The sequence below is a fragment of the Lagenorhynchus albirostris genome, chromosome 4 (assembly GCF_949774975.1).
Source record: "Lagenorhynchus albirostris chromosome 4, mLagAlb1.1, whole genome shotgun sequence".
Lineage (NCBI taxonomy): Eukaryota > Metazoa > Chordata > Mammalia > Artiodactyla > Delphinidae > Lagenorhynchus > Lagenorhynchus albirostris.
The window spans coordinates 7,392,406-7,417,662 of record NC_083098.1 but is presented as its reverse complement, the minus strand read 5'-3'; the positions used below and the strand labels follow the sequence as shown (position 1 = coordinate 7,417,662).

The following is a 25,257-nucleotide window of genomic DNA, read 5'->3' as shown; positions in this document are numbered from 1 at the left end:
TAGATGGAAGAAACGCATAGGGCAAGGTATGGGGAAAGGGCATGAAGCTTCTGTGTTCTCTGTGAGCACACCACTCTCCCCAAGTCTCCACATGGTCACCAATATGGAAACATCATACATACATCATTTAAAAATATTTAGGTAATATGGATCTCTGGGATAATTTCCTAAAGGTAGGAATGCTATGTCAAAGGGATGTGCCTTTGTGATTTCATTAGATATTGCTAAATTGCTTTCCAAAGAGATTGTATCAACATATAATTTCATCAATCACGCATAAAGGTGTTTGTTTCTCCACACCTTCAACAACATCATGTGTTACATTTCCACATCCATGTCATAAGACTTCTTTCCTAGGAAGATTGTCATATTCTCAAAAGTTGAATGAATTCCAAGGAACATATGGAGAAATAGCATTTTCTAAATCAGCTTCTCAATAAGGTGAAATGACTAGAGCAAGGACAAACATGACATGACACATCAGATTAAAAGAAAAAAAACTGAAGATGATAATTAAATGAAAAATTAATAGGAGAGAAATTATTGGAAACATTTACCAACATAAACCTCATGCAAATAAGTATAGAAAGAATGGGCAGAGATTTAAAAACTTTTTACTTAGTGTTACCACCTCAGAGTGTTGAAGTTTTTCTACACATCTAGATAGTCCCTCCAGTTTTCATTCCCCCCAACCCCGCATAAATCTGAGGTAGACTTTCAGAGACTGACAGCTTCTTTCTTGGATTATTATTATTTTTTGCTTCAGTCATATACCAGCAGCATTTCTCATCTGGCATTCTATGAAAGAATTAAACTCTAATTATCTAAGGCAGAGTCAACAAACTTATTCTGTAAAGGACCAGGTAGTAAATACTTTTTGGCTTTGAAGGCTGCGTGGTTTCTGGTGTAACGATTCAACTCTACCATGGTAGCAGCCATAGACAATGCATAAATGAATGAGTATAACTGTGTTACGATAAAGCTTTATTGACAAAAACAAGTTGGGCAACTGGATTTTGCCTGTGTGGCGGTAGTTTGTCAACACCTTCCCTAAGGTACCGATTAACATAATGAATGGAGCACTATCGTATGCAATTAGATGGCACTAGCTATTGCTTACCTCTGCGAGAATTGAGAAAATAGTCACTCAATGCCGGGAGCCATATAGGAAGTGCCTTTGAGTCTCAGCACGGACGAGACCCATAGTGCCAAGCAAAGCTGGTACTGTCAGGTACAAATAAGGAGAAGCAAAGCTCTCCTCTGTGTGGTTCCCTTGTTCTCCTCTACTCTTGCTTAAGGTGATTTTTATGGGATTGCTATTAGTATTGGGATATATTATTCATAGTTTGGTGGAGGGTTTAGGAAAAGACCCTGATTTAGGGTAAAACTAAAAAAGATTATGATTACCCCGGCTCCCTTAAAGACTACACCTGAAATCCCCATTCCCAGGCTAGGGCATTGGGTTCAGGGAAATATATAGGAACATTTGTGTGGTAAAAGCTTACTTTAGAAGACGAGTTATGGCCCTCTGGGGGAGCTAGAGATATGTTAAAAAACACTTGGGTATGGTGGTGGGAAAGTTTTATGCTATAATGGGGTATAGCAAATTAGATAGAGTAGGCTATTTGGCAACCTTTAATAAGTTTAATTGTTTTTTGTATAGAAATAGATATAAAGCACAGATTATATTTTGTAAGTATTTTACAAAGGAACTTGGTGATCAAAGGTACAACGCCCTCCCTTGAGAGTTGTTAAAAGAATAATGTGCTTGAGTTTGTGCTTTGAATAACTGGCTGATTGAATAGAACATACAGGTACAAGAACATCTAATTTTGAAACCTGCTGATGTAATTTGCTAATGTAAATTACTTTTCTTCTATGGCTCATGTAAGGGATTTTTTTGGTATGGGAATAAGGTTACTAAGATTGAAAATGAGATTACTTTATAGTATAAGTACTTCGGAATCAAGAAAATAAATTTGTCAGATCCTTGCATCCTTTGAGGTGTCTTGTGCTCTGTCCACGCCGACTCCGTCTCCCCTTTGGGTAAAACCTGTCCAGCTGGGGCTGGTCCCCGGCAAGTGGCGCCCGAACAGGGACCTGAAGGGGTAAGTATTATTTTATTTTATTTTATTTTTTTCTTTCTCAGACGGATAGGAGTCTCACCGTAGGGTGCTGCAGACCCCCAGTCAAGAATACTGGTTAGGAAGGTGAGTAAGGCGGTGTCAAGATGGGACACGCTGAGTCCAAAGAGAGGCTCTTATTTATTGATATAGTTAAACATATGATAAATGGAAGAGGAATTAAAGTAACTAATAAGCAACTAACTCAATTTTTTCAGTTTGTACAGGAACAATGCCCATGGTTTCCAGAACAGGGAACTGTTAATATAGATACCTGGCAAAAGGTGGGGCAAACTTTGCAAGTATATTACAGTCATTTTGGACCTGAGAAGGTTCCGGTAGATACTTTTACTTTATGGAACCTTATTAGAGAGAGCATTGCTCCCTTGCCTGAAGGTCAAAAGAACCCATATAAATCTCCTGCAGAAGTAAAAGATGAATGTACTTCGTTACCTTCCCCAAAAACATCTAAAGAAATTGAGGTTTTGGCTGCAGCCTTAAAAGACTGTAACCTTAATGACAATGACTCAGAGGAGGAAAATGAGTCACCTAATAATGCTAAGTCTAATTTGTTAAAAAACCCTCCTTTTGACGATGAATTGCCTCCTACAGATCAGGATGATATAGATGCTGCTGCATATGACTATGAAAGAAGGAAATATGAACCCCATGGTGCTTTTTCATTACAAGAAGCTAAGAAAAAGAGGCCTAATTTACAGGATATGTGCCCTTTGGGTCGTCTGCCGACCGCCCCACCAGCACCTTTAAGTTCTTTACTTTCCCCTTTAAAAAGGTCAGGACATTCAACTTTACATAGGGGCCCACCACCTCCACCACCTTTTAATAAAGGTTAAGGCGAATATAAAAGATATAGGAGAATAAATGGTGATGATGATGATTATGCTTTTGCAGCCTGCTTTCCAGTCATTTTTGAGGATGGTTTTGATGATGATGATGTTGTATATTGGGATCCCTTGCCTCTAAAACTTTTAAAAGAACTTAAAAAGGCTTTGCCTGAATGCTGAAAATGCTGTGAATGCTCAAGGATTGCCTTTGACAACTGCTAATCTTTTTGTGGCTATGCTTAGCTTGCTTTCAGTTCAGGTAAGTGCCAACGGTACGTATTGGGCTTACTTTCCAGATCCTCCTATTCTACATGCATGTACTTGGACAGATTCCATTATTCCAGTAACCTCCTCATTTCCTGAATTGACCGATGGCATTCGAGGAGTACAAGGCTATAAACAATTTGTAATTAATTTTAACTACTCATTTACAGGTCAGACCGACTTTCCTCCAATATGTTTTTTTCTTGGTTCAGGGTTAATAGAAAATAGTCATACAAAGAATGGATGTTTGTCAGTAGTTGATGCAGGATTCTTGACAGACTCCCCTAAAAAACCAGTAGGAAAAGATAAGACCACAAGATATCTATGGTCATTGTTAGGGAAAGTTGTAGGACAAAATCAAGTTTATGTTAATAAACATCCAGCTAAAAATGTTCATCCTCCTAGATATGATGATTGTGATGAGGCTGCAGGGGAAGCTACAGATAAATGGGTTTGGATAGATATTAAAACTGGATATCCTTCATGGATATATTGTATGTACAATAAAGAGAATAAAATAACCATTCCTGGGACCAAATATTATATTTCAGATTGGAGTATTAATTTTCCTGAGGGAGATTATAGAACATATTTAGGTAAAGGCTTGCTATACCCATGGAATGATTCCTATATTCCCCGTCCATTGAAGGTGAACAGATGGAATAGTCATGGATGGGTGGCTCCTATTTATACCTTTGTTCATGAAAATAAAACTTATTATCAATCTCAGTTATGGAGATTGCCCTTAACCACTCATAAAATAACGTTAGTTAGAGCTACTACCCATGTGGAACAGTACTATGTTCAAACCTGTGTGTCTTCTCCGTATTCCTTATTGCTTTCTAATGATAGTGAAAAATTGCAAATTGTACAAAATAATATGAGGTTTTATATTACCTGCCAGCAATGTATACTGACCACATGCATTGTTCCTGAAATGAATGTGTCAACCATAATAGTGTTAAAAAGACCAGCTTATATTATGCTGCCAGTAGCGCTTAATGAATCTTGGTATACAGATATAGGGGCAGAAATTGTAAGACAGGTTGGAGAGCTCATGCGACCAAAAAGATTTGTGGCTACTTTGATTTTGGGAATTTCTGCCTTGATAGGAATACTGAGTTCTTTTTCTGTTGCAACATATGCTTTAGTAAAAGAAATACAAACAGCACAATATGCTAATGATTTATCAAAAAATATATCCTTGGCTTTAGCAACTCAGGAAGCAATAGATAGAAAGTTAGAAGCTAAAGTTGATGCCCTTGAAGAAGCAATTTTACATATTGGACAAGAACTTACTGCTTTAAAAATTCGCCTATCTTTAACATGCCATAAAAAATATTCTTGGATATGTGTTACTCCCTTAAAAGTAAATCATTCTGAATACTCCTGGGAAAAAATTCAAATGCACATTTTGAATGTATGGAATTCTAGTGATTTAGGAATTGATTTGGAACATTTACATAAACAAATTCATGATATTGCAGCCTCTCAATATGATATGAATCCCTCTAAGGCTGCTGCAGATTTTTTACAAAACTTACAAAGCTATTTTAAGGGTAATTCCTTTATGCATATTTTAATAAATTATGGGGCTGCCGGAGTGGTTATAATTTTGCTCCTTATTTCTTTTCCAGTCATCATCCGATTAATTCAAGCTGCCCTCCAGAGTGTATATAAAACCAAAGTGGAATTGCATACTGCCTTTTTAAAAAATAAAAAAGGGGGAGATGCCGGGAGCCATATAGGAAGTGCCTTTGAGTCTCAGCACGGACGAGACCCATAGTGCCAAGCAAAGCTGGTACTGTCAGGTACAAATAAGGAGAAGCAAAGCTCTCCTCTGTGTGGTTCCCTTGTTCTCCTCTACTCTTGCTTAAGGTGATTTTTATGGGATTGCTATTAGTATTGGGATATATTATTCATAGTTTGGTGGAGGGTTTAGGAAAAGACCCTGATTTAGGGTAAAACTAAAAAAGATTATGATTACCCCGGCTCCCTTAAAGACTACACCTGAAATCCCCATTCCCAGGCTAGGGCATTGGGTTCAGGGAAATATATAGGAACATTTGTGTGGTAAAAGCTTACTTTAGAAGACGAGTTATGGCCCTCCGGGGGAGCTAGAGATATGTTAAAAAACACTTGGGTATGGTGGTGGGAAAGTTTTATGCTATAATGGGGTATAGCAAATTAGATAGAGTAGGCTATTTGGCAACCTTTAATAAGTTTAATTGTTTTTTGTATAGAAATAGATATAAAGCACAGATTATATTTTGTAAGTATTTTACAAAGGAACTTGGTGATCAAAGGTACAACGCCCTCCCTTGAGAGTTGTTAAAAGAATAATGTGCTTGAGTTTGTGCTTTGAATAACTGGCTGATTGAATAGAACATACAGGTACAAGAACATCTAATTTTGAAACCTGCTGATGTAATTTGCTAATGTAAATTACTTTTCTTCTATGGCTCATGTAAGGGATTTTTTTGGTATGGGAATAAGGTTACTAAGATTGAAAATGAGATTACTTTATAGTATAAGTACTTCGGAATCAAGAAAATAAATTTGTCAGATCCTTGCATCCTTTGAGGTGTCTTGTGCTCTGTCCACGCCGACTCCGTCTCCCCTTTGGGTAAAACCTGTCCAGCTGGGGCTGGTCCCCGGCAACTCAAATCATTTTTTATATGGCTAATTCTTTTGCCAACTGTAGATGAGAAGGGCAATGGGACCTAGAAAACCTCCTTGTAATTGAAGTCAACTAATCCCAGTGAAACCTAAACGCTGTGCCTCCGTCAATGGCGGGCGGTGGTCCTCTTCATCCCTACTTAGCGTCTTTGGTCTGTGGCTCCTTTAATTGCTCCTTGCCCAGCCCCGAAGTGTGGTTGAAAATACATGCTGCTGCATCCTGTGTTCTCTTTTTAATTCCCTAGTGCACCCACGGCTTGATGTTCTCATAACTTAATTGATACCAACAGTATTTTTAAATAAACCCCTAGCCCCTCTAGTAGCTTTTGTTAGTTTTGTGCAGTGGGTGGAAAATGAATGGATGGAACACTGGAGATATTTCTCACTCCAGGGGCAGGGGCGACATGTGATTTCTGGGAGAAAAAAATATCAGTGGCTAGAAGACAAAAGACCCAAGCACAGTAGCATGGCATGTGGGGTTCAGGTGGGCACACAGGTTGGGCAGTGAAGAGTCACTTCTGAATTATGCAAGACAGTCTGAGACTGGGAAAAAACACACCTCACTTGTCTTTTCATCTTTTCCTTTCCATTTTTTATTTTCTGCAAGCCTTCTAGTCTTTTCTTTGTACTTTTATGTCTTTTCCCGAAGCACATAGGGTTGAGAGAGGAAAAGGTTAAAACTTAACCTAGTTGGTCTAGTTTCTGGTTACTCTTCAAATAATAGATTAAGTATGAAAGAAGTTCAAAACCATTGAGTAAAGTTGGCTTTTGTATTCTTTGTAAAATTTAGTTATTCTTTATTTCCAGGTAGCACAAATAATGCATTGTTGGTTTTACTCTTAGAAACATTTACTGCAGTTTTCAAGTCAGTAGATAATGATTATTTTATTTGGCGGCATAAATGCAGAGGTAGCATTTTGAACCCATCTGTGTATTTTATCACTATCATGAGTGTCTGAAGTACAAAGATTTTCTTAGCAATAGAGTGACCCAGAATTCCTATCCTTGGCCTTTCTTCCCAAAGCAGGCCAAAGAGAAATAAAATACCTAGTCTTTGATCAGTTAAAATACTGATAGTTGGGGAAACAACAAACAGTAGATTGTTTTCCTACCCATTGTGAAACAAAATAAAATGTTTACCTATAGGGAACACTAGATCGTCTTTAAGTCGCTCTCTCCTATCTTTTCTTCCTATTTTCTTGATGGACTCAGTCTCTTACCTGAGCAAACATCTTTCTCTGTTTGGCTTCTATTCTCTGAGTGGACAGGACAGTGACCTATTAACTGCAGTGTGGGCTCTGACCTTTTCAGGAGCAGGAATTTCAAATCCAACTCTTATCCATCATATTTCTCCAATCCTTAGCTCTCCTTTACTTTTTTTTTTTTTTTTTTTTTTTTGCGGTACGCGGGCCTCTCACTGTTGTGGCCTCTCCCGTTGCAGAGCACAGGCCCCGGATGCGCAGGCCCAGCGGCCATGGCTCACGGGCCCAGCCACTCCGCAGCATGTGGGATACTCCCGGACCTGGGCACAAACCCGTGTCCCCTGCATCGGCAGGCGGACTCTCAACCACTGCGCCACCAGGGAAGCCCTCTCCTTTACTTTTAAACACTTCACAAAATGGAAAACCTATTTGAATAAAAGCAGGTAGTTTTTTTGGAGATGCGCAAGGAAAAGCTATGAAGAGAAGCAGGGTATTTTTCTTTAGTACGTGGCTGCTTGAAAGTTGCTCTTACATCAAGAGAACTTTTTTGTTAAGTGTGATTAGAGTTTGAACAAAGTCTATTTCTAACATTCTCATCAGGGAAAAAAAATAAGGTATCTATAGCTATATATTTATAATACATTTCAGAGGGCAAGTATATATTTAAACCTATATAATTGCACATCAAAACAGGAGCATATGTGGTGGGTGCATTCCAAAAGGTCTTAGAATTACAGTAAACATTCCAAGTTTCATATACTTATCCAAATTCTCTCATCAAGCATCCAGGATGTGAAGCTATGAGAACAGGATTTCTTGAGAGAATACCAATACATTCCAGTCTCTGGGAGACTCAGAAGATTCTCACTCAATTTATTTTTACTTTGGCTGTAAACCAGAAAGAAATGATAGAACACTAAAAAAAAGTATAAGATGGAAAATTTGTTAAAATATTGAAAAAAAATTGTGCTTGATTGGGGTAAAGCTTAAGAAGATGCTGTTTATCTGAGACAGTTTCTTTACTACTTTATGCAGACATGAAATAGCATACTTTCCATTTTTAGTGAAATGTCTCTGTTCTACAATAAAGACGATGAGGGGTACAGTTGCTTCTGAAGCACCTTGAATTGATTTGGTAGATTGGTTATGCTCTAGGTAACAAAATAATGGCCTGGGGGTTTGACAGTTATTCTACGAACTTATTGGGATATTTTATTTCATGTCTCTGCTTTGCCATCTGGCCCAAGATATTATCGATTGATTGTTAAGTGCTTCCCATTTTGAGTCAATGCAATTAAGGAAACTTGAAGGTCTGAGGGAATATCAATGCTTTCTAATAATAACAGCTAGCCTCACTGAACAACTATCCCAGGCGCTGAATTAATTGTCTCTTATCCATCCATCAATCCAGCAAAGAGATAACTGATAAGGACCTACTGTATAGCATGGGGAACCCTACTCAATACTCTGTAATGACCTATATGGGAAAAGAATCTTAAAAAGAGTGGATATATGTATATGTATAACAGATTCACTTTGCTGTACACCTGAAACTAACACAACATTGTAAATCAACTATACTCCAATAATTGTTTTTTTAAAAAAATCCATCAAAGAAGGTCTGTTTTTTAATCTTCATTTTCCAAGGAGAGCACCAAGGCTCAAAGAAATGAAGTGATTTGCTCAAGGACATGTAATAAGGAAAACCTACAGCATATTCAAATCCAGTTCTGTTTGTCTTTAAAGCATCTGTTCTATCCCTCTCTAACTTAATTCACCCTTTAAGATTTTTAGTATTCTGACCTATGCCCTGGGTGACTGCTTGGGTAACTTTTCTAAACAGTATGTTGATAGTAATATGCATACGTACCTATGACATTTGCTTGAGAGGAAAATGTACAGGGCAGGGACAAGTATGGATGAATTGGGTCTTTTACAAGACTGGAACTGAGTAGCAAGAAGCAATATAGACCTAAGGTACGATCCTTACTAGATGCAGGTTAGGTATCTTTGGTAGTATGGTGGAGTCCTTCCTGTTACTACGATGCTATCAGCACTGATTTTACTTTAGAAAAAAATAGACATGGAATGACACTTTTCCCTGAGTGCTTACACATTATAAATTTGCATGGTACTAGGATCAGAGGTTTACAAAGACTCATGCCACTTAAACCATATTGCTTTGGAGAACTTAGACACTGCTGTTTTTTGTTTGTTTGTTCGTTTGTTTGTTTGTTTGTTTGCGGTACGCGGGCGTCTCACTGTTGTGGCCTTTTCCGTTGCAGAGCAAAAGCTCTGGACACGTAGGCTCAGCGGCCATGGCTCACGGGCCCAGCCGCTCCGCGGCATGTGGGATCTTCCCGGACCGGGACACGAACCCGTGTCCTCTGCATCGGCAGGCGGACTCTCAACCACTGCGCCACCAGGGAAGCCCTGACACTGCTGTTTTAAAATCCACTAAAGCAATGATATTATTTCTATTAAATGTAAACAGTTCAAATGTTCCGACTTAAGTCTGTAAAAATATGTAGTGTTCCTTCTATTTCATGTTTATTTCAGATACAGAAGCAATAACACAGTTAATTGTAGTTTCCACCATCAGGTGCTAGGAGAATTAAGGCTTATGCATTACTCTCTGAGTCTCAAGTTTTAAAAAAAGTGATTAAATGTGTTGTCGTTTCTCTCAGCAAATTTTAACACATGTTGTTTGGGCTCTTTGACCCTTTGTGCTATCATATTGTTGTCACCACCTTGGACATGTTTCTTTGTGTATTTCACCGCCCCCACCATGACGTATTGCTCTTAATAAGTATAATAAATATTTTTTAATAAAGCTGAGTCCCAAAAAGGTTACAAAACTCTTTCCCTGGTATTCAGTTCATTCATGGTTATGAGACCAGCATGTCCGACAGTAAGTGCATCTTTGATTTTCTTGATCATCCCTTAGTCTTATTTACTGTGGGCAAGTGGCTCCCATGGATTGCTTCCTCCACATCATCGGTGGGAAACGTCTGCGGCTGTGGCATCATAGGTGGTATCTCTGAACCTAAATAGCTTCAATTTGGTGCTCTTCCTCCAAGCAACTTTTCTTCTTTCCAGACTTTTTTCTTTTCTTTTTCTTTTCCTTCATTTGGTGTTCTTCCTCTATAATAAAAAAGAATTTAGAAAAAAGGATTGGGAATTAACAATTTAGAAGAGCAGAAATTAACTTTGGTCATGAAAGGACTTGGATACTCACTAACACGGCTTTTCCTGTTGGCTAAGGAAAAGAATGGCACCTAGGGAAAGAGGACAAGGCAAAGAGAAAGCAGAAGTCTGCCCGCTGAGAAGAACTTACTGAGCACTCGTTTCTACCCAGGCGATGTTTCCGTTCAACACCACAAAGGCTCATAATGTCCTTTGTAAGACGTGAATTGCCTCTCAGCTATAGGAGCATTTAGATTGATGTGAAAATTAACTGCATGTATGTGCGCTGCCATGAGTAACACAGATAGCTAGTGGGACCCTGGGTTATAGCACAGGGAGCTCAGCTCGGTGCTCTGGGGTGACCTAGATGTGTGGGATGGGGGGTAGTGGGTGGGAGGAAGGTTCAAGAGGGAGGGGATACATGTATACATATAGCTGATTCACTTCATTGTACAGCAGAAACTAACACAGCATTGTAAAGCAACTATACCCCAATAAAAAAATAAATAAAATTTTAAAAAATTAAATTAAATTAACTGCATGTGAGAAACACATTATCTATGGGACAGAGGAGACTGTAGCAGGCTGGGGGCTTAAGACAATTGGTGATAGATCCTGGGAGCCCACTGTGCTCTGACCCATGAGTCTGGGGGTCATTGTCATTTGGTCTGGTGGCCAGTCTCAGATTATTGGGGGGGTCCTTGGAGCTAGTGTATGAACTATCAAGACACCATTTCTTTAGACATTAGTTAACATTTCTGGGCAGAAATAAGTTAAATACAATTTAGATATAATTATGACTGTCCTGCAGAGACTCAAGAAGTCTAGGCTATACTTAGGGAATAGCTAAGAGAACCAGTGAAGAATTGGAGAAGATCACTAAACCAAAAGAGCTAGATTTTCTTTATTCTTTGCCATGAACTAGCAGTATGATTCTGATAAATCATTTTATTTCTCTGGTGCTGTTTTCTAAATTTTTAAATGAGTTGTATTGGGAAAGCTTTAAAGTACCTTATGGCTTTGAAATTCTACTTCTGTCAAACTTGATCACTCGTACTATCCATGTTTATTATTTAAGGCAGATGGGAATTAGCATCATTAATCACTCATTCCTTCCTTCCTTCCTTCCTTCCTTCCTTCCTTCCTTCCTTCCTTCCTTCCTTCCTTCCTTCCTTCCTTCAGCAGTTACTGAGTGCCCCACCACCCCATGCCTCAGGCTCTGTTCTAGATACCTCGGATACATCAGTAAATAAAACTGACAAGGATCCCTGCCTCCTTCTCCCCATATCCCCTCTAAGATCACATTCTTGCAGACAGAGAGAGACAAAATAACAGTAAAAAATAATAAGAAAATGTATGCTATATTGGTAAGTGCTACATAAAAAAATAATAGAACTCGGCCAAAAGGATCTGTAGTAGTGAAGTGAGAAGACTGAAAATAAATGTGGTAGTGAGGGTAAACCTTATTGAGAAGGTGACATTGAGAAAAGACTTGAGGAAGCTGAAGGATGGGGCCTTGTGGACATTAGCTGTCAGAGTGATCCAGGCAGAGAGAACGGTCAGTGGAAGAGCCCTGAGGCAGGAGCAAGCCTGTGTGTTATGGAAACAGCCAGGATGGCAGTGTAGTCCGAGGGCTCTGGGGGAGAGAGACAGGACTGGAGGTCAAAGGCTGGTGAGTGGGGGACACTTTTGGCTCTGTGGGCCATCGTAGGGATGTGGGCTTTTATTCTGAATGACCTAGGAATCCATGATGAGGTTTTGAGCCGAGGAAGGACGTGATCAATTACTGCTGTACTCTCAGTGAGAGATGATGGTGGCTTGGACCCAGGTGGTGGCAGTGGGAGCTTCATAAGATGGGACCAAATTCGGGCTATATTTTATTTTAAAGCTAGCGCCAACAGGCTTTACTGACCGCGTGGATATGGAGGAAAGAGAGACGTGCCTTGAGCCCCTGGAAAGGTGGAGTTGCCAACAACCTGGAAGGGAAGGTGACCCGTAGAAGAGGGTTTGAAATCAATAACAAGTGTCAGGCTTTGAAGTAGAGACGCTGAGCATGAAAGAGGCCAGTAAATATAAGTAGAATAGTTAAATAAACAATAGTATAACTATACAATATAATGCCATGCAGTCACCGAAAGAGATAAAGTAGAAGCCTAGGCAGGAAATATTTCCACAGTCTTCAGTGTAAAAAAGCAGGGTATAGTGCTTCCCTGGTGGCGCAGTGGTTGAGAGTCTGCCTGCCGATGCGGGGGACATGGGTTCGTGTCCTGGTCCGGGAAGATCCCACATGCTGCGGAGCGGCTAGGCCCGTGAGCCATGGCCGCTGAGCCTGCGCGTCCGGAGCCTGTGCTTCACAACGGGAGAGGCCACAACAGTGAGAGGCCCGCGTACCACAAAAAAAAAAAAAAAAATATATATATATATATATATACACACACACACTTATGTGTCCTTTTCAACATGGAATGTAGAGGTGAAAATAGACTTTTTCTAAAAGTGTTTTGAGTGAAACATATTAACTGTAAATATTCTAAAGGTTGAGTAAGATCTACTCCTGTATATTCCATAAAGTAAAACTTTGTTTTAGTTTTTACATAAAATAGATTTTAGTCACTTTGAGGTTTTCTGTTTTTCATTTGTCAAAAACTATGGTTAGTGAATAATGAGTAAAACCTGATTCTTATTTACTTCATTTATAGCAATAAGACTTCATGAATATTGAGTGAAGTCACTTAAAGTGACTCATACGTTGAAATTTATTGAATTACTCTAATAGGAATTTCAAAATCTGTAACATAGGGAAATAACTCAATTTTCAGAATTGTTTTAATACTTGAGTGGAAATCCAGTTAAAGATTTTTCAAATACAGTGTCATTCAAGTGAGCGATACCAGTTAAAGAAACTGCTTAGCTTGTAAGTTTCTCAAATTTCTGTTTAGGTGTTTTAGTCATCATAGCGTTTCATGTACATTTTTAAAAGCAAGGGTTTTGCTTAGCAAAAGGGCCTGCAAGAATCCTGTTGCTGTATGTAGCCTACCAAGGACTATATTTCATGCTTATCTGATTGCCTTTTATTTATTGTGAGAGAGAAGTGGGCATGCCCTAAAGAAAGGAAAGCTGACGTGGTCTCCAAATGAATGCATGAGTGTCTCAATGTTTTGAGTCCCCTTCTCAGCAGACCTGGATTCCTAGCCCTTTGCAACATCCGAAGGAACAGTCTGCATAAAAGGGTTAGACTGATCTGACATATCACAGAAATACTGAAGTGGGCACAGAGAATAAGGAACCTGGGAAAGAAACACTAACTTCAGTTTTTGTCAGAGAAGAATAAAAGATGAAAAAACAACTTATTCTCAAGAATAAGACCCATCTTCACACGTTGCTTATCTCTGAGTTGCAGAAATGCTCTGTGGTGATGCAAACACAGTGGTGAAAAAGCATCAGATTAATAAAGATTTCATTAAACTCTTACATATCTGGTAATGGCTATGAGGTAAAATTGATTTGCATTTCACTCTCTTTTAGTTATAAATCCTAAATTTATAGATAGGAGCGAGACTCCAGAGGTCAACTTACCAACAATTATACACTGAGACTGTCATGCCTCTACCCAATGGAGTTTCTTTTAGAGTTGGTGGATATGAATGAAAGTGCAATTATATAAAAAGTTCATGTTAAATGGCAACATGACTTTTATGTAAGTTTCAGATCATTAAGTTACTCCTTAATCTAATCCATATAGGTTTTTTTTTTTTTTTTGCGGTTCGCGGGCCTCTCACAGTTGTGGCCTCTCCCGTTGCGGAGCACAGGCTCCGGACGCGCAGGCTCAGCGGCCATGGCTCACGGGCCCAGCCGCTCCGCGGCATGTGGGATCTTCCCGGACCGGGGCGCGAACCCGTGTCCCCTGCATCGGCAGACGGACTCTCAACCACTGCGCCACCAGGGAAGCCCCCATATAGGTATTTGACCAAATTTTTAATACTACATATGGAATGCCAGTATATATAAAGGAGAGACTCCAGGTCTCTGCTTAAGTGGATTCATCAGACTCGTACTGCCTTTGGTTCTCCGTCAACACGCTTAGCGCCAGTGCTCTGACAGATCTGGTTCTGCATTCCAGAACCGTCCACTTAACTCTCCGCAGATCCTGGGAATGCACAGACTTTGGGAGGCTGGAACTGAAGCTGACTGAGGAACTCTTTATAATAATTAAGTTACTTTCCAATTCTTATTGTGTGTTTCAGGAAAAAAATTCCAGGAATGGTTTCTTTTGATATGTTTTATTTCCCCAGGTCAATAGAATTTTCCACACAAGAACATCAGCGTTGCACACAAATCAGTTTTTTTGCTTTGGTGGCTTCTTAATTCTCAAGTTTCATGCATGCCTCAGAACTCTCCAAATTTTCTGTTAAGACATAAAATCAAATAATTTTACCTTCTAAAATGGTAAATTTTGTACTGAAATATAATATAAGAATGCCACAGAATACTATTTGAAAGTGATTTCAAATTTCTGTTAAAAAAAGGGATGTAATATATTGTATGTGTTTCCTTAACTTAGCTCAAGAAATGGACTTAATATTTGAAAGAAAAAGAATTTTATGGATTAAGACTAGACACTGGAAGTTAGTTGATCTGAAATATTTTTCCTTCAGTATTATGGCTAAGGCACTAATTTCTGTGACTGTTTCTCTTTTTACACAGTGGAAATCCTAATATTTGCCACAGACTGCCACATAGGAAAACAAAGAGTATATATAAGGTATTTGGGGAGAGGCAACGTTTATCTTCGTAAACAGTGTTACTTATCAGAAGAATCAGCTCTAGTGAACCTAAACAGGTAGACAGAGCAATTATATTCAGCTCTCAATGACTTTTCTGTAAGATACGTATACACAGTATTAAAAAAATTGTCCCAAATCGGGACCAGTGGGTTCAATGACCACTGGTGATATTTGTATTACTGCCTAAGAAAAGCAAGGAATTGAAAAGACACCTGAAAAATATTTCTACAATCCCAAGTCTTTGTAACAGTACAAGACTGAGGATGGCGGGGAGGGTCTTTAAAAGGTATTGAACAGGAGCTGAGCATGGCGCCTAGACTGGGGATGGTATTATAGGCCTGAAAAACTGCCCATGACACGTGCCCCAAGCTCATACATACCACATAAATAACTCTGCCAAGGATGCTAAAACACAAGGATGTGTCTAAACCAGAGCCCAATGCTATGTTCAAAGGCCTTCTCTTAAATGGTTGACTTAAGTCATAAAGAGACTAGAGAGCAGGATGAAAAACAGACCTATAGGGTTTCCCTGGTGGCACAGTGGTTGAGAGTCCGCCTGCCAATGCAGAGGACACGGGTTCGTGCCCCGGTCCGGGAAGATCCCACATGCCGCGGATGGGCTGGGTCCGTGAGCCATGGCCGCTGAGCCTGCGCGTCCGGAGCCTGTGCTCCGCAACGGAAGAGGCCAGAACAGTGAGAGGCCCGAACAGTGAGAGGCCCACGTACCGGAAAAAAATAAATAAATAAAATAAAAAACAGACCTGTATTCTTGGGCAGCTGAGAATGTGCATGTTTATGTAAAACGTACTTTTTAAAGAGGTATGAATTTGGAGGTCAGGATTAAGAGATCTAGTGTTTCCATTATCCAAGTAAAGCGAGTCTAGTTCATGACGTTTGAGAATCAATGTCAAGGAAGAAAGAGCACAGAGAACACTGGTCACCTCTGACTTTATCCACTAGTTTTGGCTTTTAAAAAAGGCCCAAATGCTTATTTTTAACTTGGAATCAAAAGAAAAATGTAGAGAAAGAAAGGAAAACAAGAGAGAAAGGAAGAAAAAAAAAGGAATAAAGGAAGGAAAGAAGGAAGGGAGAAAGAAAGGAAAGTTAAAATACCAGATGAATACTATTTATCCTCAGGAAAATATGCATTTCTTTCTCTCAATCCCTTATAATAGTTATAAAAGTCTTGACACACCATTTAGTATGTCCCCTAATGTTGTCCAGGGAATAATAACATTCATTCCAATCAATATCTTATTTGTTAAAAGTAGTTTTAAGAAATATTTAATGAAAAAGCTGAGATGTAAACAAAGAAAACTGAAAATTATTAATATATAACCACCTATCCCAGAAGGTAGGACTTACTCTCATTTCTCTTCCCTTCATTTTCAGTCCTCAAAATTTTCTGGAAAATGTTCTTTAGTTCATGCAAAGAATTTTGTATCAACTGTAACCTCATGGTTTCACTAGGGATTCCAAGAACAAAGTTTGAGCTCTGATTCCTATTGGTTTGTGTGTGTTAATCTAAGATCCAACAACTTTTTTCCTATATATTTTTGCACCCTATACATACACATTTATATTTTAAAAGGCACATCTGGGTGAAGCCAAGTGGGCTCCACGCCTCTTAACCCAACCTAGTGGGTCAGAGTGTTCAAACAAGGCAGTTGGGCAGTGACTTTGGCCCAACTGACTTTGGGCAAAAGTCAATTCAGCTGTTGACTTGGGTTGGGTTGGATTCTTGACCTAGAAAAACTTGTCTCTATCATTTAGGCACAAAAGAAAAACTTCAGTAGCTGAGATGCGAGAATGTTTTCTAAATAACCAGTTTTTGACTCAAGAATACTGGAAGAAAGCCCTAGAATCCTAGCAGAAAATATACACTAAAATATATTTTCAAAAATGAACAATTATGAATCTTTCTCTCTCTTTCTTTTTTTTGTATTTCTAAATCCTCTGGTCTCTGGCAATAATTCTGACTACCGAGTGGCAGAATTTTAACTACCCACAAGGAAGTGTAGTTACCAAGACTTCCAGGGAGATGTCAGTGATGTGGGGTCTCACCTGTAACATAGGCTGGGCCCTGGGAGTAGCGTCCAGGCAGCTCCTGAATGGGGTTTTTCAGTATCTCCAGGGACATAATTTCAAGTAACATAATTATTACTTGAAACTGAGGCCACAAAGGCTGCAACTGCTGGTGGTTAGAGCTGGTTTACTGAGCAAAAGTCCTTCAACGAGGATTCAATTCCTGGGAAATTGGGCCATACAAATAAATTCTGTTACTTTTCCCAAATCCATAAAGTTGAGTTTTTCCTTAGAGTTATAATTTTATATGTAAATTTGATATTGATTTATTGCACACACATACTTTTAAAAAAAATGCTTGTCTCTTGACCATCTCAGATGGGAAACCATAGTTTATGTGGTCTTTAGGGACAACCAGTATTCCTCACACTACATCATTTTTACTACCTATAAATTGTAGTTTGGATAGAGCTTATGGAGCTGAGAGGATCTGTCTGTAGCCATGACTTTTAATTATCTATTCCAAACGAAATTCTGCTTCTACTGTAAGAAAGTATCTGATTTTTATAATCCTTGAAACGAAAGTTTCCATATGTTAAAGAAACATATATAACAAGCTTATGTAAAATATGCAGATCTGTAGCTCTAGAATTTATCTCATTAATGAACTAAATATTACTTAGTGCCTAGATAAATGATTCTTTGAATATGATTTGTATTTGACAGTTTCCAGGGTTCACTTGAATGCATCATCTCACTGTACCCTCACTGCATCACTTCTCTTGTTGCGGCGCACGGGCTCTAGGTGAGCGGGCTTCAGTAGTTGTGGCTCGCGGGCTCAGTAGTTATGGCTCGCAGGCTCTAGAGCTCAGGCTCAGTAGTTGTGGCGCACAGGCTTAGTTGCTCCGTGGCATGTGGGATCTTCCTACACCAGGGCTCGAACCTGTGTCCCCTGCATTGGCAGGCGGATTCTTAACCACTGCGCCACCAGGGAAGCGAAGTGGTTAAGTGGTGTTACCTCCATTTTACAGAGTTGGAGACTGAGGCCTACAGATGTTTGATTATGGACCCTAACTCTCAGTTAATGCAGTTTTTGAGAAGTAAAGCAGTGTAAAACAGCCAAGACAGCTAACGAAACCCATTTTGGAGTGATTTTTCAATGCTTCTGTCCTGAAAAAAGTCTTTTCTTCTTTTACTAAATGTTATAAGACTATTAGTACAATTCAGGGAATTAAGGAAAAAAAAAAAAAAAAGAGCTCCTCCCAAAACAACCAAACAAGCAAACAAACCCTGAGGAGCAGCTGATAATAGCAAAGACCTTTTTGTCCAGAGGTGCCCACCGTACTCTATAAAATCAGCTGAATGAGCCCAGCTGTGTGGCGCATCCCTTTGATGAAATGGCCCCACGCTGTTTCTTGTTTTAATTCCCAGGTGTGTACATAAGATGCAAGATTTCCAAACTAGGCTATTCTTATTTGCGTCTCAACCCCTGAGAAAGTAAACTGTTTGTGGATCTTATTTCTCCTAAAATCTTTTGTCCTCTCTTAAACAGGAGTCAACAAACCGTATCCTTCAAGTTATTGGTTTAGTGCTGGATTTTCATTCTTATGAAATTTATTATGGTATAGCTAATCCCACCTGTTTGGATATTTTGCCCTCTTTTGAAAGTTTTCTCATACCCACCAAACATCCTTTTCTGCATTAGAAAGCTATCTGTATTTGTGGCATTTTCGAATATCGGGAACCAATGGCATCTAACAGATTTACCAACTGCAAATTCGATGGTTGTTTATTTCAGAGTTCAAGCAGAGTGGCAGCCAGGCTGCCGTCGTTAGTCTATAACTCAAAGGCAGTACTGGGAGTCAAGCCTGGAATGTCTTTGTCCTCTAATCATGTATTTTACGTCTCTCCGGGGAGTGGTGAGGAAGAATTGATGTGCCCTTTCAGCTCCCACACTATGTGTCTCATCTCCCAACTAGGCCTCTGTCCCCAGCTTTCTTCTTACTTAGCTCTACTTCTCATTTTTATTTTTGGGGCCACCATTCTTGGTTTGATTTTCAGCAAGCGGTGTGTGAGCAGTAGAATTTTTTTACTCTGGTCAGGGGAAATCGTGTCTGGAATCCTTGTCATTTCTAAGTTCCTAAAGCAATATCTCGCTAGTTAATTTAACAAATGTTAAGTTGCTAAGAGAGTAGATCTTAAAAGTCCTCACCACAACAAAAAAATTTTTTTCTAACTATGAATGGTGACAGATACTATTAAACTTTTCATGGTGATCATTTCGCAATGTGTACAAATAGTGAATCATTATGTTGTATACCTGAAACTAATATAACGTTATATGTCAATTATACCTCAATAAAAACTGTATGTCATTCAAAAAGACAAGCCTCAGAATGGGAGAAAAATATTTGCAGATGAAGCAATTGACAAGGGATTAATCTCCAAAATTTACAAGCAGCTCATGCAGCTCAATATCAAAAATCAAACAACCCAATCCAAAAATGGGCAGAAGACCTAAACAGACATTTCTCCAACGAAGTTATACAGATTGCCAACAAACACATGAAAGAATGCTCAACATCATTAATCATTAAAGAAATGCAAATCAAAACTACAATGTGATATCATCTCACACCGGTCAGAATGGCCATCATCAAAAAATCTACAAACAGTAAATGCTGGAGAGGGTGTGGAGAAAAGGGAACCCTCATACACTGTTGGTAGGAATGTAAATTGATACAGTCACTATGGAGAACAGTATGGAGGTTCCTTAAAAAACTAAAAATAGAACCACCATATGACCCAGCAATCCCACTACTTGGCATATACCCCGAGAAAACCATAATTCAAAAAGAGTCATGTACCACAATGTTCATTGCAGCTCTATTTACAATAGCCAGGACATCAAAGCAACCTAAGTGTCCATGGACAGATGAATGGATAAAGACGATGTGGCACATATATACAATAGAATATTACTCAACCATAAAAAGTAACAAAATTGAGTTATTTGTAGTGAGGTGGATGGATGTAGAGTCTGTCATACAGAGTGAAGTAAGTCAGAAAGAGAAAAACAAATACCGTATGCTAACACATATATATGGAATCTAAAAAAAAAAAAATGGTCATGAAGAACCTAGGGGCAAGACGGGAATAAAGAGGCAGACCTACTAGAGAATGGACTTGGGGACACGGGGAGTGGGAATGGTAAGCTGGGACGAAGTGAGAGAGTGGCATGGACATATATACACTACCAAATGTAAAACAGATAGCTAGTGGGAAGCAGCCGCATAGCACAGGGAGATCAGCTCGGTGCTTTGTGACCACCTAGAGGGGTGGGATAGGGAGGGTGGGAGGGAGGGAGATGCAGGAAGGAAGAGATATGGGAACATATGTATATGTATAACTGATTCACTTTGTTATAAAGCAGAAACTAACACACCATTGTAAAGCAATTATACTCCAATAAAAATGTTATAAAAATGTACATCATAAAGAAAACTGCTTCTCTAGTTAACATTTTCTAAGGTTTTTCCGTATAAGTAGCTATACAGAAATGCATTCAAGTGAAGTGAAAACATTTGCCTGTACAGATGAAAAATTAATTACTTTCAATCTTTTTCTATAAAAATCTGAAGAATACACTTTTCTATATTGGTAGTTTTCATTCAGAAATTAATTCAAAATAGACAATAAATTCATTTTATTTAAATGATTACTATAAGCAAATGATTATAATGTTTTTTAGAATTATCCTGTATGTACAGATAGACACACTTATTTATAGATAAAGAACTTTAGTTAAACTTTGCAGTACTGTTTATATGCTATATTGGCATTTGTGTATTAGGTTTTTTGATATTTGACATGAAAATTCCAAACTCTGGCATTCAATGCTAAGTTAAATATTATTCTTTTAAGGTTTACATATCTCAACTATGGTATTTATTTTATATGCTTTAGAGATAAGGTGATGTTTTGTATGCTTTTTAAATTTTATTTTTTAATTTACACAGAGTACAATTCACTTTTTTTGCTAGGTAGTTCCAAGAGTTTTGACAAATGAAAAGGCAAAATCATCACCATAATCAGGATACAGAAAAAGACCCTCACTCCAAAATTTCCCTGTGCTGTTCCGTGCAGGCAAAACTTCCTCCCACCATTCATGTTGACAACCACTGTTCTACAGTTTTCTGTCCCTATAGTTTTCTTTTCCGAAATGTCATGTAAATGGAATCATACAGTGTGCAACATTTTAAATGCAGCTCTTTTCACTTTAGTAGTTCTCAACTGAGAACAATTTTGCCTCCCACAGATGATATTTGAAGACATATTTGGTAGTAAAACCTGGGAGGAGTGGGGGGGGAGGGCTACACGCTCTAGCGGGTAGAGGCCAGGGATGTTGTGAAATGTCCTAGAACACAGGGTCCGCACCCACTACAAAGAAGTCTCTGGTCCAAAATGTCAGCGGTGCCAAGGCTGGGCAACGCTAACTTAGCGTAACGCATTTAAGATTCATTCCTATTGTTGCGTATATCAATAAGTAGTCCCTTGTTTTTTATTGCTGAGCAATATTCCCCTGTGTGAATGTGTCATAGTCTTTATCTATTTACCTGTTAAAGGACAGTTTGGTTGCTCCCAGTTATGCAGTTACGGAAGTTTTTGAGTGAACAAAACTACTAGGGGTAGGATTGCTTGGTTGTATGTAAGTGTATGTTTAACTTTATAAGAAATCCCACACGGTCTTCCAGAGTGTCTACACCAGTTCAGTTTGCATTCCCCCCAGCAACATGCGAACGTCCAGGTGTTCTGCATCTTTGGCACTGTTTGGTATTTTTCTTGTGTGTTTGAATTTAGTCATTTTACTAGGTGTTTAATGGTATCTCACTGTGGCTTTCAGTTTGTTTCGGTTAATTTTTCGAATTTTATAATCTAATGCACATATTCTGAGATTACAAAAGTAGTATTATGTAAATGAGGTGTTGAATAATTAGCACAAGGTTATTAATGCCTGTGGACCTTCACTCACTGTAGAGCTGCTGGTCCTTTTACAGCCTCTGTTGTAAGAGAGACCAGTTTTGCAACATTAGGATGTGCTGATCAACCAGGTCTTCGCAGGACATGCCTGGCCCAGGAGAAGGCAGAAGCCATCCCCTTTTTACATATAACTAAGGGATTATCTATCTGCGTGGACACCTTCCTCAGAGTTCACTGGGAAGGGATAAAGTGAATTCCACAGAAGCAGCACCTGAGTGCAACACAGCAAGACTGCTTTCTTGGATACAAGTGTTTGTAAAACATTTCCCTCTACTGGCTGGCTGCTGAAAGTACTCCTAAGAAATCAGAGGAAACAACTCGCTACCTGCTCTCAAAATCTGCTTTTATTCTCACCTCTAACAACTGATTATTAAATGCTTTCTTGCATGTTTTCCTTCTTTTAAAATATCCCTTTGATCAAGTATTAAATTGATCCCCCTATTTCCCTCAATTAGTTGTGACAGGAGTATCGATGCAAAGAGGATGCTGTGATTTCATTTACAACGAACTTGAAATTTGCCCTCAGCAATAAGCAGCTGTAGCCCTGAATCATCCCATCAGGCTCCTGGCTTCCAGGTGGAAGGAACAGAGAGGGTGACCCCAGTCCCGCAGCGGCCATGCATTCTTAACCTGGGATATGAATCATAAGAGCGCAAGGCTCATGGTGTCCAATGGGAACATAAAAATTGCAGGAAATACCACTATGTGTAAAAACAGTGACTCTACAGACTGGCCAGCAATCTCCAGTGGTCTCTTGCTAATAGGGGCTTTCCTCACTTTTATGAAGTGAACGTAGAGGAGCCCAGTTCGGGATCCACACATTCTGGCATTTTACTCCCAACAATTTAACTGGAAACCTCGGTGCCTGTGGCCTTCGGCACCCGCAGTATCACGATGTGATATTAGTTCAGCACATCCAGAAGTTCAACCACACAGCACGAGTGAACCTGGGGTGACCAAAACACCAACCCAACTCGAATTCCTAGAGAATCGGAAGTGAGCCCACACTGTCCTCACTGACATTCTTTAAGAGCCCACTGTTATCCTAATGCTCAACTTCCCTGGGACCAAAAGACATTTAATCTACATTCCAATTTCGGTAACTTCTTTTCAAACTTAGGTCATTGCGAACAAGGCTTTAAGGGAGTCAAGAAGCCCTCACTTGAAAATGATATAGTTGGTACTCTGGCTTCCCACTGGTACCATCCATTCTCAATACTATTGATATTTTTACATTTTCTCAGGGTGGGAGGCTACTTTTTTTTTTTTTTTTTTTTTTTTTTTTGCGTTACGCGGGCCTCTCACTGTTTTGGCCTCTCCCGTTGCGGAGCACAGGCTCCGGAGGCGCAGGCTCAGCGGCCATGGCTCACGGGCCCAGCCGCTCCGCGGCATGTGGGATCTTCCCGGACCGGGGCACGCACCCACGTCCCCTGCATCGGCAGGCGGACTCTCAACCACTGCGCTACCAGGGAAGCCCGGGAGGCTACTTTTTAGTCACAGAAAGCTCAGAGTAAACAGTGGTGGATGGCCTTTGCTCATGGAATTGAGGTGTAAGTGTTAATTTGGCAACTCGCCCTCACAGAGCTAGCTGTGCTGCCCTCAGCCTCACAGATGGTTCTGAATGAATCCCACCTTCCACACGCATGTCTGCATGCCCTGTGCTGATTAACAACGCGAACTGCAGTCATGCACCAGACCAAGACCCTGTCTCTTCCCAGCTGGGGCCCTGGGCACGTTGCTCCCGGGAGTTTCCTGTCCTCGTCTCTCAAGCAGAGATGATGGTCCGTTTTTACAACGTGGTCATGAGTCTCGAACAAGGACTAAACATGTCAAGGGCTTGGCATGAAGTAAGCACTCAAAATCATGTTATTTGCTCTATAGATATCATCAATGCTTGCAAATGCGTTATTTTACAGACAACTCAACTTGTGTACAAAGGGGAATAACCTTGTATCAAGTCAAAGTACATGGGTAAACTCTGCACGCTCCATACTCTGTTGTTGCCTCACTGCTTCCGATGCTGTAAGGATCGTATCTTCTGGCTACTTGTTGACTCTCATTTGTGAGCCAGGTCTAGGAAAAAATGTAGGAATTTTCTTAAATGATAAATGTATTGTACTCGGTGCTGTTTGATTAGCGTGGAATAATTGTGGGGTGATTTTCCTTTACAAACAGATATCTTCAAATCAACCCTTCTTGATTGGCAGATCCATGAAACCGGCAGAGCAATTTGTTCTAAGATGAGAAATCTATTCACTTTATGCTCATCGGATCTCATGGTTTTTGAAATTATTCTTTTTCATTTCTATTTTTCAACGACATTTCTTTCAAAGTCCCAGTGGTGCTGAGCGGAAACGCATCCGGTGACCCTTCCTTGCCCAGGCTACTTCTTGCCAGGCTACCTCTTAAAAATGCATACCTAATCACGTGCCCCCACCCCTACCCGCCCAGTTTAAAATCATTAACTGCTGTCCCTTTGCTCCTGGGGTAAAATCAGAGATCCTGAACTTGGCCTCCAGTGCCCTGACCTCCTTTGTCCCAGCCACCCTGCCTGACCCTCTGTCATCAAACCACACTAGACGTCCAGGTAGTTCTTTGTGTCCCTTTCCATTGAACGGCCTGCCCATTCAGTGACCCCAGAGACAGAATGTGGCTCTCTTTCCTCCTCCCCCCCTTGCCTTACGCTAAACTCCGTCAACCTTCAGCTTATATGTCATTTGTCCAGAGATGTTTTTCTGGCTCTCCTCTGTGTAGTCAAATTTCCGTATTGTATACACACTTCGCCGCTTTGTATTTCTCCCTAGCATTTATCATAGCTGTAACAAAATAGGTAGTGTTTAGATATTCACGCAACACTGTGTACGTAAGCTTTATGACGGCAATTTCATTGATTGAAAGAGTCAACATCCGCCCAAACCAAACATTAGTTTAGTGAACGCAGACTAAACTTTCAATGAATATTTGTCAAATGCACGATTGAATGGCATATTCAGTACCACACCGTCAATGTCTAGTATATAGCAGATGCTCAGCAAACATTTGTTCAATGAATAAATGAAAATTTTGTCTGTTCAGAAGGAAAAGGGGAGCTACCGCAGTGTGGAGAGAG

At 39.7% G+C, this 25,257-nt stretch overlaps 2 long non-coding RNA genes across 2 annotated transcripts in view; both read left to right on the top strand.

Moving 5' to 3' along the window:
* Positions 1 to 22,631, top strand: part of LOC132519630 (uncharacterized) — a 111,755-nt gene extending 89,124 nt beyond the window's left edge. The window contains exon 7 of the long non-coding RNA XR_009540216.1: positions 22,604 to 22,631. This is a non-coding gene — a long non-coding RNA (uncharacterized LOC132519630). The remainder of the gene's footprint in view (positions 1 to 22,603) is intronic.
* Positions 2,004 to 5,069, top strand: LOC132519169 (uncharacterized). The gene is made up of 3 exons (XR_009540108.1): positions 2,004 to 2,108; positions 3,784 to 3,881; positions 4,870 to 5,069. It is a non-coding gene; the product is annotated as an uncharacterized LOC132519169 (long non-coding RNA).
* Positions 22,632 to 25,257: the final 2,626 nt, after the last annotated feature.